Raw genomic sequence first — 16,311 nt, 5'->3', positions numbered from 1 at the left:
AATATCACAAATGGTCAAAATCATACATTAAGTTAACTTTTGGAACCTAGTATCTGAGAAGTCAATTGTTCATTTTGAATTCTAATTATTTACCTCTTCTAACAGCCTATCAGACAATTACAGTCAACAGAGGAATATTCAGAACTTCTGACTTAGTTGGGCATGGCAGATACAGAACAAAAGCTGTTTAGAATGAGAGAGAAACTGAAGGGTAGCTCTAGAAAGTGCTAAAGGCAGTCAAAAGCCAATCAGCTAACAGTTAACAGCATAACTCCCTAACTGACTGACCACATGGCCACTCCTCACAGATGAGACTACATCAAGTGGTAATGTGGACAGTTCACCTGCTGAAACCGAGAACATGTCCACCTTATCTCTATTCTGTCCAAATCTGCCAGCTCCAGAAGGCTGAGAGTTCAAGAGAGTGTAAGACCTCTGCTTCTTTGGTACATGCATAGGAAACACAGGAATTTAGGGGTTAGCCAAACAATAAGGATGGGGAAATTGTCCTCACCAGTTTTGGTGTTCTGAAGAGACAAAATTAAGAGGGAGGAAGGGATAATGTTTGAAGTTCGGTGGGGTGGTGGAAGACTATTCTGGTCCAAATACCTCCTGCTATTGGCCCAGTGATAAGTGAAGCAGTTGGCCTCAGAGAAGCCACATAAATGAGCATTTGATTTACTATGGGAGGCAGAGACGAAAGAGCAGCAGGAAGCTGGACAAGAGCAGGCAAGGAGTTTGGCACTGGCACTGCCATCCATCCATCTGCATGCCAGAGACAGTGTCATCCTGGGTTTTTCCCTACAGTCTCCCCTGAGCCTGGACAGTTAATAACCTAAGATTTGCCTAGGGAAGAAATTCTGAGGGCCTGCTGTGGCATGGGAATCATCCTAAATTATAAGATGACTGTAATTACATACACAAATTTTAAAGATAAGGTATCTTTAAAGATTTATTAGTTTATTATGCCTTTATAGTTGGAGGGTGAAGAAGAAAATATCAAAGTTCTTTGTCTAACAAAATGACTCATGGAGATTAATTTATATATCATTACCCATAATAACCAGTTAGCATAAAAGGCAATTAGAAATGGATGGTTGTATTCCACAAGAGACATATTCTGAAATCATGTTTTTTGCTTTAAAGTCTATTAATGTAGCTACTTTTTGGTTACTATTTTCAGTAAAGCTTGTTTTTTCTCCTTTTGTTTTCAACCTTTCTGTCACTTCATAGTTTCAGTGTATCTCTCGAATACAGCATATAGTTAATTTTTAAATCCAGCCTAGCAATATTTATTTTTTACTGTATAACTTGATCTCCTTATATTTATGTAATTGTTAATATAATTAATTTAAAATCTATCAGCTTTATCTTTTTCTATTTGTCCTCTTTGTTCTGTGTTTCTGTTTCTCTCTTGGGTTTTTTTTTAATTGGTTATCTTTTAAACTATTACAATATTATGTTTTTTATTGTTTTATATATACTTTGCTTCAATTTTTTCCTTCTAAATTTTTAATTGTATTTCACTTCGTTTCTATCCTTTTTGTGATTAGTTTAAAAATTACAATCTTAATCCTTAGTTTATCAAGCATAGTAATAATTATGACCCTTACTGTCATACTGAACAGTGTAAAGACCTTGGGATACTTTTATTATATTTAGTCTCACTCTACGTATATGCTGTTATCATTTGTTATAGTTCTAAGCATTTTTAAACCCCATAAGACTTTTTATGTATTTTTATATGGCCAATGTTAATTTAGATTTATCTATGTATTTACTGTTATCTTTCTCTTTTTTTGTGTCTGTCTTTCCATGTGGAATCATTTTCCTTCTGCTTGAGAAGCATCGTTTAGAGATTTCTTCTGTATGGGTCCCTGGTGAAGAACTGTTTCAGCTTCTTTTCTCTGAAACAGTCTTTATTTTTCTTTAATTACTGAAGACTATTTTTATTAAGTATAGGAGTCTAGAAACAGTTACTATCAGAACATTGAAGATATTTGCATTTGATTTTTGCTTTTCAAAAGTCAGTCAATAGTCTAATTGCTGCTGATTTTAATGTAACCTCTCTTTTTTCTCTGGGTGTTTGTATAATTTTTGTCTTTGTTTTTGATTTTCTGCAATTTTAGTGTGATCGCTCTAGTATTGATGTCCCTTTATTTACCTTGTATGGAATTGGTTGGCCTTCTAGAATCTGTTGGTTTGTGTGTTTCATGTTGTCTCAAACATTACTTCTTCTAATATTTACCCTGTTTTCTCTCTCTTCTACTTCTGAGACTAACTAAAAACTAAGGTAGACCTTCTCACTCTATTTGCTATTTTTTCACTTATGTTTAATATTACTTTTTTCCTTCTTGTTCTTCATTTTTAATTTTTTCTTCTTCCCAATCTACCACTGTACTAATTCTCTTTTCAGCTATGATTGCTCTCCTGTTAAATTCTTCCACTAAGTTTTAAATTTTAGTTATTTTGTTTCAGAATTTCTTTTTTTTTCTACCAAGTGAAGAAAACGTTTCCAGGAAGAGGGAAGGATCAACTGTTGTTGATAGATTAGATAAATGTTGATAGATACATAAATGAAGGTAAGAATTGACCACTGGATTTAGCAAAATTAGTCATTGGTGACCTTGACAAGAGCAGTTGCAGGGGAGTGATGGAGATAAAAGCATGATTTTAGTAAGTTCTAGATCAGAGACTGAATATGCAAATGGACAATAGCCAGATAACAAATAAAAGTAGAACTCTGACCCACAATTTGTAGTAACCAGCCTAGAAAACCGACCCATTATCTACACTAACCAGCCCAGGAAGTCAACCTACTATCTATAAGTCAGAGTTGTAGAAAGTCAACCATTTTCTCAGCAAACAATCCAGGAAGCCAAACAAAAACCCTTGTAATAATCAGTCCCAAATGGCCAGGACTTGATTAATACCTTTAATTTTTGTCCCTGCTTCTAACTTAGGACCAACCAGAGAAGGCCAAAAATGTACCTTTAACCAGTCATATAGGACATCCTGCTTCTACAGCTGGATGCTGGAAGCTGTTAGCCTGCCTACAGCTTCCCCATGCCAGCAGCCTCCAATCACAGCATACCTGAAGCCTTCCCTTTTTTCCATAAAGCTTTCCCAGTCTTCTGCTTGCCTTTGAGTTTCTACTAAACCTAAAGGATGGTGGCTGACACCTTTGCTATAGCAAGTTCTGAATAAATAGCTTTAGCTTATTCTCATTTGGATGGGTTTATCATTTTAGAATTTCTGTTTGACTCTTCTCTAAGTCCGTTTTGTCACTTTTTATAATTTCCATTTTGTGGTTAAAATGTTAAACTAATAAAAAAACAAAATGTTTCCCCTTCTGCATGACAATTTGACCTTTAATTAACCTTCTAGGTCTGTTTTCCTGGAATCTTGGGGTGAAATATCAACTATATTACTAAAATACATTGCATGATAAAAAAAAAGACTCCTGATTGACACCTGGACTTGGAAAAATAAGCATCTGGCGAGAAGGTATACTTTGAGCTTCCTTGAATGCAGTGACTCTTGTAACTTGCATAAACCTTGCATGGACACTGGAAACTACGTTATTGTTACCTGAAAACTGGGTTCACCTCTTGGTGAGTGCTGAGTCAAAAGACAACCGAGCTAAAGACTGAGAGAAGGAATGGTTTGTTGCTTGCAGCAAGTAAGGAGAATACCAGGGATCCTTCCCAAAGCAGTGTCTCCCCTCCCAAGACAGCAAAATTGGGGAAGTTTTAAGCTAAGGGTACATGCATATTCATAAAGGGGGTTGGGCATTCAACAGGATCCAAGCTTTAGTTTATTGAAGTCAGGAGGGTCTGAAAAGGCCAACCTCATCATCCCTTAGGTTCCTGTTGAACTGGTGGTTGAGCTTGGGGGGTGGGGGGTGGTAGGGAGTGTTAAATTCTGCAAATCTGCTCAAGAAAGTGCTTCAGGCTAGTCTTTACCATAGAAACAGAACTGGGAGTCTTTACAAATGATTTATTATCTTTGCTATTGTTACTTCTCTTGCTTGATAACAGTTTGTTCTTTTGTTCCCTTAAGATCATTATTACTGAGACCTGTTCAAGGGCAAGCAGTGTGGCCAGGCTTAGATCACAAAATGGCTTAGGCCAAAAATGGCTTCTATTATGTCAAGAAAGCCATGCCTGGTTTTCTTTCTCCAGGGACCCCCTCCACCCCCCACCCTATCTGCTTACACTGTGAAGTTTTTGCAAGAGATATTGGTTCCTGGGACCTGGAGTTTCAAAGCCAGGGTGGCTCCACTATATCTTTTTCCCTTACACCTCACCCTTCATCTGTCCTGGAATGGAATGTGAGGGGCAGAGAACCAAGATAGTATCTCCTGGGTGGCAGTGCAGACTGCTGCAAGGACTACTTCCACAGAAGAATAATGCCTGAGATTGCCCTGCCAGGAAGCTGTAGTTCTTATCTTTTATCTTTCTGAGTAGACTGGTGCCATGTGTGGCCTATGAAAGTCTTGTGATTCTGAATGTTTAGTTGAAGCTAAGAGAACTCCCCAATAGGCAAAATTCTTCCAAATTTTCAATTAAAACAAAATTTTCTATTGAGGTATAAGAGATATACAACATTATATTAGTTTCAGGTGTACAACATAATGACTCAATATTTTTATATGTTGCAAAATGATCACCACAATGTCTAATTAACATTGATCACAGAATTTTTTTTCTTATGATGAGAAATTTTAAGATTTACTCTCTTAGCAACTTTCAGATATGCAATACAGTACAATTAACTGTAGTTGCCATGCTATATGTTACATCCCCATGACTTATTTTATAATTGGAAGTCTGTGCCTTTTGACTCCCTTCACCCATTTTGCCCACCCCCCACTCTCTACCTCTGGCAACCACCAATCTGTTCTCTGTAACTATAAGCTCCGGGTTTTTTTCTATTAAGATTCTACATAGAAGTGAAATCACATAGTATGTGTCTTCCTCTGTCTGACTTATTTCACTTAGCATAATGTCCTCAAGGTCTATCCATGTTGTTGCAAATGGCAAGATTTCATTCTTTTTTATGGCTGAGTAATATTCCTCTGTGTGTGTGTGTGTGTGTGTGTGTGTGTGTGTGTGCGCGCGCGCATGCGTGTGCGTGCACTGAATTTTCTTTATCCATTAATTTGTTGATGGACACTTATGTTGTTTCCATATCTTGGCTATTGTAAATAATGCTGCAGTGAACATGGGGGGTGCAGGTATCTTTCTGAGTTATAGTATTTTCATATTTTTCACTTGTTTCATGAACAATGTAGACATCATTGTTTACAGTCTTTATGATAACTCCAATATCTCTATTATTTCAAGGGTCAGTTTCTGTTGCCTGATGTGTCTGCTGGTTCTCATGCATAGATCTAGTTTCTTTGTTTTCATTATCTTTGAATATGTGCTACATGTTGTATCTGAAAAAACAGTTTTGTAATAATTTGAGACTTACAATGAAGGCTTTCCTGCCAGGCACCTGGGAACACTCCCAGCCTAGAACAAGCTTAAACCAAGTAAAATGTGTGAAAGATGCTCTAAAGTTAATTGTATTACAGAGGGGATGTTTCATTTCTAGTTCACCTTCATCCTAAGATTATAGCCATTTGGGGTCCTAGCTTTTGATAGGAATGCGTTTCTGGTAGACACCCCAACTTATGCAGAGCCTGATCTTTTATTTCTGCTCTATTAGCCACAGGAGGCTGTCACACCAAATTTGCAGGATCAGGAAGTGCCCTTAGCAAAAAATGTGGCTTCTATTCTTGTATGTCTCTGGCTTCCTGTTTTTCCTTACTTTAGACCTGGTGATTCTTTATCGTCTAATCATCACCTTAAAATACGTTTTCTGTATTTTATCCAACACTTATTTGTTTTCAGAAGGAAGGTTAATTTAAATATTCTAGCCACTATTACCAGAAATGTATCATCAACTTTTAAAATATACTAAATGCCTCAAAAAATAAGGTCATGTTTTACTGCTATGGCTCTTAAATCTAAGTTGCTAACACCACAAGACGGAGTACAAATCACAGTTCAACCATTGTAAAAACTGTCAGACCACTACAAATACAGATTTTATTACAGAAAATTACTACAGAATTTTCTTTCCCCTCTTTTTCTTAACTCATTCCACCTACCAGTCTATTCTGGGCCATGCAATCGAAGGCTTCAGTCTCAAAATCTAACTTTTTTTCCCTATGGATCCTCCAGATGGCAATCCTATACATGTTCAGCCTTTACTTTGGATAAGAAAATCAAGTCACATCATTTAAAATTAAACTGTTTTATTTTTATTATGTAATTAAAAGAGTGTAGTAGACAGATGCAAATGTATATGTTGGCTAGAAATTGAGATAAGTTTTCACAAGTGAGAATCAAGGATGCCACCATAGAACCATCAGCCTCAACTTCACTTGTCTGAATAAGATGGCATAGCCTAGTTTCACCACAACTGAGAGCACACTATGTGGCATTTTCCAGTGTCCTTGAAGTTTTTCGTTACCTACCAGAGGACAGGTCGTGTAGAAATAACAAATGGTGCCAGGTTCCAAGTGCCTTCAAGTGACAGAAATAAAGATTTAAATAAACAGAAGCTGAGTCGGCCAAGGAAAGTGGCTCTGCTGTCAAAGGACTCTAGAGTACAAAAGTAGAGGGTTTACTTAGGATTTCAAGGAAGCGATAGAGAAATCTTCACCAGTTTTTTTTTTTTTTTTTTTTTTCGGTACGTGGGCCTCTCACTGCTATGGTCTCTCCCGTTGTGGAGCACAGACTCCGGACGCGCAGGCCCAGCGGCCATGGCTCACGGACCCAGCTGCTCCGCGGCATGTGGGATCTTCCCGGACCGGGGCACGAACCCGTGTCCCCTGCATCGGCAGGTGGACTCTCAACCACTGCACCACCAGAGAAGCCCATCTTCACCAGTTTTTATCCTTGAGATCCTTTTGGTGGTTGTGACCCTACAGTGGGATAATCCTAGGATCGTTTCCAACCCTAAGGATATCTTAGGACCCAAGAAACCTAATTTCTGGCAATTCTGACTATCATAAAGCCTATTCAATAAGTCATTATCTAATGTTGTATCTGGAAATTGTTATTACTATTGTTTCCTATTTGAATGGTCATCTCATTTCCTGCTTCTAAATGATATCTAGAAATAATGGCTTAGAACCACATTCTCAATTTTTAAGTGAAACGTAGTCTCTGGAGACATCAGACACAATAAAATACTCCCTTAAATGACAGTGAAGTTTATGGACTGGGAATCAGGAAAGCAAGAGTGTTCTCTTAGGAGATAGAGAAATTGATAGAGCAATTGAAATTATGCCATCCATAATTATGTGCTATGTAGGAGGGAAATTCTTGCCTTACCTAACCAGTAGATGGAGCTACCAAGATGAAAAATAAATTTTGATCTGGTTTAGTTCTTTTCTGACCCATATGCTCTTGAAAATTTGAAAACATTTCACTCTTTTTTCTTTTTGTGTTTCAACGTAGATAGTTTCTTTTGATTTATCTTTAAGTTCATTTTTTTTAAGAAGATGTTGGGGTAGGAGTTTATTAATTAATTAATTTATTTTTGCTGTGTTGGGTCTTTGTTTCTGTGCGAGGGCTTTCTCTAGTTGTGGCAAGCGGGGGCCACTCTTCATCGCGGTGCGTGGTCCTCTCACTATCGCAGCCTCTCTTTTTGCGGAGCACAGGCTCCAGATGCGCAGGCTCAGTAGTTGTGGCTCACGGGCCTAGTTGCTCTGCGGCATGTGGGATCCTCCCAGACCAGGGCTCGAACCCATGTCCCCTGCATTAGCAGGCAGATTCTCAACCACTGCACCACCAGGGAAGCCCTTTAAGCTCATTTTTAAGTCAAAATCTTTCAAATATTGGCAGTTTCATATGGCTTAATATAATAGATTAACCTAATGGGCAAAATTCAGATTTGCTTATACACAGCTTAATAATATTTTTTTTAAAAAAAGACTTTGCCAATTTACTTACATTGACAGTGTGTAAAAGTATCCATTTTCTTTCATTCTTTCCAACCTGATATTATCAATAGTTTTTACAAACCTGAAGAGGAGGTTGTGGGAACTCGGGGGGCAGTCTTGTGGGACTGAGCCCTTACCAGGTGGGGTCTGTGCTTTGAGTAATTAGTATCAGAATTGCTTAATGTGGGGGGAAAACTCATACATTTGGTGTCAGGAGTGTTGTGAGCGGAGGAAATAATTTTTTTCTTTTAATATGTGTGAAGGAAAAACCACCCTTAAACTCACTTATCTTGGGGAAGAGGGTGCCAAGAGATCTGACACTGGAAATGGCCTTTCCCCATGTGAGTCTTCTGAACTGAACCAACTGCCATCTATCCGAGCTAGGATAACAATATTCCTAACCAAAACAGGGAGAATAGTGATATGATCCCAGGAAGTCCTTGTACTCCTAGACGTCTAATCTTATCTATTTCATTTGGTCTTATAGTTCATAGTTATTGAAACTGTAGAGACAGAACTGAAGACTGGGCCATGTTTGGGGCAGTGATGTCTCTAAGATCAAAAGAACCAAGACTTGGATCTAGAAGTGAGTAGTGGAAAGGGAAAGTATATGGTTGTAACTTAAGAACCATCTCCATCCTCCCTGAGTTAGTAGTTGTCATCCTCTTACTTATGCTGCTCCTAAGAGATTCCATTCAAGCCTTTGTGGCTCAGCAGTGGGCACAAACATAGCTCTTCTCCTTCCAGAATAGTGTTCAACAGAAAACCTTGACATAAACCATGCATTGTATCTATATTATGCCATCTTCATGGAGTCAGGTGAGAAGGCCAGAGGATCCAATCTGAAATGCTGTGACTTAAACAGGGTCTTTATTGAGTTCTAATATAATATCTTAAATTATAGTTGTAAAAAGAAAAGTCTCCCTCTGTCCCTTTTGACTACAATAAGGCTGTGCTTACCCTCTGAAAAGTCAGAAGAAGATTAATACAACATTTACTGTTATCAAACCAAATGAGTCCGCTCACCCACACGCAGTAAAGCCAATCTACTGACACTGGGTTGTGGTGAAGGAAGGTGCACCATTTATTGTAAGGCACCAGACAAAGAGTCTGGGACAGCTAATGCTCAAAAATCCTTAACTCCCCTATGGGTTTCAGGGAGACATTTTTAAAGGCAACGGGAGGGAGGGGAGTCGCAGGGTGTGTGATCAGCTCTTGCACAATTCTCTGATTGATTGATGGTGAAGTAGCAGAGCTGTGTCACAGGGGTTAACATTATCAATCCTCAGGCTCCAGTAGCTCTGGGGGCTACAGTGCTCATGGTCATCAAGTAGTTAACTTCTTCCATTTGGTGGGGGTTTTAGCATCTGTAAAACAACTCAGGAAATGTGCATCAGATACTGTTATCTATATACTTCAGATAAGAACTAAAGATTCTGTGACTGCCATATGGCCAATCTACTGTTTAAATTCTTATCAGTTCTCCTGGCCCAACTGCTATTTTTGCCACTACATGTTCACATCCTCTCAATCATTAACTCTTGAGTCAGGCTTTTGTGACTCAGGGGCGGCCTGGGAGACTACAGCTTTTCTACAAAAAGGAGGCAGGCAGAGGACAAGGTGGTGAGGGGTGTGTCCCAGGAAAGTTCTATAGGGTCCTGCTCTGTTACGTGCTAAAGAATCTGGAGTTCATTTCTGAAGGTGACAAGGAGTCACCGAAGAATGTTAAAGGGGGAGTGAGTGACTCTCCCACTTACCAGCTGCGTGGCTCTGGGAAAGCCATCTCACCACTGTGAACCTGAGTCTCCTAATGGGTAAAATAGGGATAGATGCCTATTGTCTGGGGTGATGGCAAAGAATGAACTGGCTCATGACCATGAGGCATCCAGCTCAGCCCTGGTATGCAGCAGCTTCTGGGCAGCAGATTAGATTCTGTGTGATCCCTCCCTGTGGAGAAGAAGCTTTAAGGAGGCCAAGCAGGGCTGTTCTGTGGCCCAAGGTCCCTGGTGTGGGATTTGTGGGTGAACACCTTTGAGCAGACTTCCTTCTAGGGCACTGGGAGGACTCCATCGAGGCTGTGCTAGCTGTGCTAACTTACCTCTTGGAGCAGCAGAAGCTGAAACCTTTTTTTTTTTTTTTTAAACACAAGAGAACTCTTAGCTTGGGGTTGGAAACCATCTGCTTTCTTCTATTGGTGAGCTGCAAATTCTAATGATTATAATCTATCAAATATCTACAGAGCACCTATTAATACCTGGAATCTTCTGGCTACTGGAGATATGTCAGGGACCAAGACAGACAAATTTCTGCCCTCATAGGCCTTTCATTCTAGCGGGAAAGGCAAATAAAATACAAGTAAAATGAAACTAATAAAATTTTGGGTAAGTTGTAATGAGTGCCTTGATGGGAAAAAACAAGGATCTGAGTGAGAGAAGAATCGAAGTAGAAAGTCAGGGAAGACTACACTGAAGAGGGGACATTGGAACTCAGACCTAGGGGAAGAAGAGGAACTAGGGTTGCAAATAAGGGAGGGACCAGGAGGAAGCTTTCTGGGTGGAGGGAAAAGCACATGCAGAGGCTGGGAGGTGGGGAGGGGCTTGGTCTGGGATGGGAATTGAAAAACACCAGTGTGCCTGTGTCAAGGGGAGCACGGGGGAGGGGGACTGGACATTCGGAGAGACAGTTTGGCTACATATCACAGGGGTTAAGAATGCAGGCTTGGGGAGTGAGTCATATTTTCTCTGCCACTCATTAGCTATGTGATCTTGGACATGTCACCAACCTCTCCAAACCTCAGTTCTCAACTGGAAAATGGACTCAAAAGGAATACCTGCCTCCTAGGAATATTGTGGCTATAAATGAGTAAATACTTAGCAGAGTGCCTGGCACATAGTAAGTGCCCCACTCCTGTTAACTATAATTATTATTAATAAGTGGAGGGCGGGTTGGAGCCAGACAGACTTGTGTTGAAAACTGGCTCTGCTGCATGATTGCTTTGTGCCATAGAAAGTAAGCCTCCATGCCTTCTGTCTCCTCATCCCCCTGGGGGGGGGGTAGGTTATTATGGGGATTATATGAAGTGATTTATGTGCAGCCATCCTGAAGGTCTTACATGTTTTTAACACAATGCTCTTTTCAGAATAGCTGAGAACAGTTATTGAACATTTAACATCCCATTATGTATTTTTAAGAATGTTTTTGTTTTTCTTTTTGAATCTATGGTCAAATCCAAAATGTAAAAAAAAACATATACAGTTAAAAATCTCCTTCCATCTTGGACTCCTAGCCCTCTGTCTTAGTCTGTTTGGGCTGCTATAAAATAATACCATAGGCTGGGTCACTTGGACACAACAGAAATTTATTTCTCACAGATCTGGAGGCTGGAAAGTCCAAGATCAAGGTGCCTACAGATTTGGTGTCTGGTAAGAGCTCAATTCCTGATCTATAGATGACTATCTTCTTTTTGTGTCATCACATGCAGAGGGTGAGGGTGCTGTCTGGGGTCTCTTCTATAAGGGCACTAATACCACTCATGAGAGCTCCACCTTCATGACTCAACCCTCACCAATGGCCCCACCTCCTAATACCATCACTTTGGGAACTAGATTCCAACATATGAATTTGGGAGGAAACACAAATATTCAGTCTATAGCACCTTCTAATGTCCTTTCCAAAAGATAATTACTATTGGTTGTTTTCTGTCATCTCAGAGACTTTTATGCTTTTATAGGCAAATAAAGGGAGACATCCTTCCCTCTCTCTCCCTTTGTACAGAAATGTTAGCATAATATACACACCATTGCACCTTGCCTTTTTCAAATAACTTATCAGGAGTAGTATTTGCTCCAGAGCTCCTCAGCAGGTCGATCAAGGCTGTCAGGCCTTCATTGCAGTCTGATTTCTTCCTCTGCCCAATCCTATGTCCTCATTCTTCCTTTCACAAGGGTTCATCCCTAATAATCACCTTGTACCCTAAACTCTATCTCAGCCTCTGCTTCCAGAAAGTCCATCCTGAGCATTTTGTATGCCACTGCAACAATTTATAAAGTCTTTGGAGTCTTATAAGACTGTTCAAATAACACTTCTAGGGACACATTTATTTTAACAGAGAACAAAACAAGTTGTTAACATTAGAAAATATGCACCACGGCTCCACTGCACAGGAGAATAAGCTTGATATTCCTGTGAATGTTTTTGGTTTAAAACCTTATCAGATCAGATTTTTTGAGCTGGTTTATGATGCAAAATGTTCTCTCTCCCTCTGTCTGTAAGGGAGACGGAACATCTTCATTTGTTTCTAATTGTACTTTTATGAATTATGAAGGCTTGCATTTTAAGGTCAGGGTTTGCAATTTCACTAGTTAACTCTAGAAGCAAAATGCAAGCCTGCTAATTTTATCTGTAGAATCAAGAAATGGGTCAATAAGATTTTATTCAACACCGGTGAAACAAGCACCATACAGCATTTTATTCTACAGTCACCACCACTCCCTATTGTCACACATATGGATTGCTTTACTCACCAGCATAGGTGTCCCCCAAGAGTATATGAACCCACAGGGATATATAAAGATGTTCTAACAGGTACATTGGCAATGATAGTTTAAGGGAATCAACCCCCAAACATCAACTTCCATAAGCACTCTTTCATTACATTGTGCAGCCTGAGAACATGCCTGTTGTAAATGCTTGAAGCTGGTTCACCTTTTCCACCTCCTCTTTCCCACTCACCCTTCTCCCAGTTTACAAAAGAAAGGCATATCTCTCACCCATCCCAAATCATGATACACTACCCTGGGGATAAAAAAAAATCTCTGAGTGTACCAAAGAGACAAAGGAACTATAAACCAGAGGTAAGTTTTTGTGTCTTTCTCTATTTTATACTTATGGGTGTTAGGGGCAAAGTCAGGTATTAGAAATGGATATGTTAGCCCATGTTGAGATGTTCTGAGTCCTAGTATACTGTAGAGAGGTAGGGCAAATTTCATGACAATTTTTATTTAAAGACCTTGCCTCTTGCTCTGTTATTTAAAAAAAAAAAAAAGATGCTTGGCTCTGAGGTGAAAGTCTTCTGAGAGCAAGGCAAAGAAATTGTAAGTAAGAAATACTGATAACAACCGCACCTTATCTAGGATAACAAACATGCACAGCTCTATACCTGGTCTATTCATCTATGAATTAGGCTGTATAAGAATAGGCTAGGATATGTTAAGGCTCAGACAACTCCAAAATCTCAGCACCTTATACCAACAAAGTTTTGTTGTTTATATTACACTAGGGTCAACTGAGAGGGAGGAAGAAGGCCAGTTGTTGTGTCAGAGTGAAAAGGAGTTCTGGAGCATCTCAAACCAGAAATTAAATGCTCCAGCCCAGAAGTGACACGCAACACTCCCACTTCCAACTCACTGGTCAGAAGTGGTTACATAGCTCCACCCAAACACAAAGAGGATGTAAAATCCTAAAGTAAGCTAAGGCAAGAAGCTGGAAATATTGTGAGAACAGCATAAATGCCATCACAAAGAGTGATATGCAAAAAGCATGCTGGGAAATATCAACTAACTTCAAAGAGCAGTCTTCCTGCATTATCACCATCCTGAGTAAAGAGGTTGATCTCATTCATCCATGACTCAGTCTGTTTCTCAGCTGAACAGTCTGCATGATTTCAAAAAAAACCTGAAAAGCCCTTTTACTTCTAACAGATCAACATTATATCTTCAAGTAAAAGGAATGTATTGAAGGTAAGTTGGTGTTTTCCATTTTCTGTAACAATTTAGAAGGGATTGTTTCATTAACTTTTGCCAAAAAAAAAAAAGAGGGTACTAGATAGCGTAAATCCATATTTATATTTTTACTTGGTTGCAAATCTGCTTGTTATCACTCATCAGTCATTTCTCTTCCTAACTGGGACGTGTTAGTAGATTCTATTGTAAATCAGCTACTTACCAACGGTCATTAATACACTTTTTTAGCTCCACACTTACTGGCTAGAACCGGGCTCCCGGATGGACAGACCACGGCGGTAGCTCTCGGATCCGTCGCGGCGGCGGCGTTGTGCGTATCCCACGGAAGGCCACTGGCGCCACCCTGTGGTCTTCTGTGCACATTGCGACCTTAGCTCTCCACAGAAGCTGCAACCGCCAGTGCGCGCGGGCCCAGCGGCGCGGAGGCTGGCCGGGTGCACGCTTTCTGCAACCTCCCCCCAAAGCCCCGTGAGAAATACTTGCTTCCTCAGAGCCGGCAGGGGCAAGAAATTAGCTCTGGTCAGGTCGGCGGCAGAGGCGGCGGGCGGGTAGAGGAGAGAAAGGGGTTGTGAGTGTCAGATTTGCCCCGGTACCCAAAAAAGCACCCAACTCGGGGGCTGCCCCTTCATATCCGACGTAACTGTTTGCTTGGGGCCGGCAGGTGTGAGAACCCGACTCCCGAATGAGCTGGGTGGGCACCTGCAGTGGAACGGCTCAGCTGAAAAACCCATTCGTAGGTCAGGGGGGATGGAGGGAGGGCTCGATCTTGCTCACGGACCTGGCGGCGGCGCCACCCCACGGGCGCCTGTTGCGGTTGCAGCCTCGGCTGCCGCCTAGCGCAGGTGCTGCCGGGAGGCGCGGGGCGCGCGGGAGTTTGCGCCTGGCGGTGGCCTCCGCGGAGGCCTGGTTAAGGGGGCCACCGGAAGGGGAGGGTCGCTGGCTGTCTGGGCGAGACCTCAAGAATAAAGGCGGCTGGAGGCGGTGGTAGCAGCAGGGAGGGAGCAGGTGGAGAGTACGAGACGGCTGTCCAGTCAAGCCCTGATGAATTCCTTGATGGTTCCACCACCATCAAGAGCCAGGAAGGGACCCCGGGCCGGCAGAACCTGCAGGCCTGTGGGCAGGGAGCCCCCAGGCCCTTCACGGGCTGCTCTGAAATGCATTTGGGAACCATGGAGCTTCTCCCTCAAGGGTCCAAGCCCTGTCCTATCCCGGAAGACAAGTTTCCAGGACTGAGAACAAGGGCCCAGAGGGGATTGATGCAGCTGGCTGGGAGAGAGGAGGAAGGTGGGGTTTTCCTTCCTTCGCCCTCAGACTCAGCAGGGACAACACCCAGGGCCTGTTGGACCTATCGAGGCTTCATCTTAGAAGTTTAGAGCTTCATCTGAGAAGCTCCTGGGCCCATCCTGTAATCCCCAGGTCTGTTCCAGACCTACGCACAACTCTCCAGAGTAGACAGTTACGGAGCTGAACAGGCAACTGGGTGTGAGGAGAGTGGTCGTTTCTCACCTTCCAGGCTCTGTAGGATGAGCCCTAAACTCATTTGGGGACCACAGGAGCTTCTACAAGAGTCCAGGCCCATTTCAGAACACTCAGAAGCTTCCTAGCCTGAGAAGGAATCACCAAAGTGGATCGACTGGTTTTGGGCAAAACAGGAAGAGTTGGTTCCATTCTGGGTCTTTCCTGGCTCCCAAACTCAGCCGGGAGCAAAACCAGTGCCTACTGGATTTAGAAAATTTCCCCCAAGAAGTCAAAGATAGCCAGACCTATCCTGTAATTCCAAGTCTAAGAATTAGACACTGGAGGCATAGCTGGCTGGAAGGTGTCTGGCAGTCCTCACTGCCACCAGAGTTAGTTGGAGACAGACCCTCAGGGGTAGTAAGGGGACAACAGTGGAAGCAAGAAAAAGTTAGGAATTCAGGGGAGAGATAACGGTAGCTTGGACTAACGTGGTAGCAGTAGAGGTGTTAAGTGGTGGTATTTGGAATGTACTTTGTAGGAAGTGTAAAAAAAAAAAAGCTTGCTGATTGATTACATGTAGGGAATATGGGGAAGAGAGGAATCAGGTACAAATCCTAGATTTGGGGCCTGAGCAATAAACTGACTCCATAGATTGAGCTGGGAAACAGCAGGAGCAAATTGGTGGAGCAGGGGAGATAGGAGTAGCAAGAAGCAAAAGTTTTGTATTGAACATCTTAAGATTCCTATTTGACATTTAAGTGTAACTGTTGGGAAAGCAATGGATACATGTGTGGAGCTCAAGGAAGGATCCTGAACTAGAGATAAACTTTTGAGAATCATATATATGTGGTATTCAGAGCCATGGGACTAGAGAGACAATCTAAGTGGAAAGTACAAATAAAAAACAGAAAAAGATCTCACAGCGATAATAGTATAAAAAATGAAAGACCCTAAGAGAGCTGTATATTAAGGTTAGCAATGGAAAGCAGGATGTCAAAAAGAAAATGCTAGTAAGTTGAAAATCTGGAGCCCCATAAGGTCTTTTAGGTATTGACTTCTTTGTTAATGCACACTGGCAGTAAAATTGGAGCCAATAAAATTGTTTGCTGC

The sequence above is a fragment of the Lagenorhynchus albirostris genome, chromosome 2, assembly GCF_949774975.1.
Source record: "Lagenorhynchus albirostris chromosome 2, mLagAlb1.1, whole genome shotgun sequence".
In the NCBI taxonomy this organism is placed as follows: domain Eukaryota; kingdom Metazoa; phylum Chordata; class Mammalia; order Artiodactyla; family Delphinidae; genus Lagenorhynchus; species Lagenorhynchus albirostris.
This window is presented reverse-complemented; position numbering follows the sequence as displayed.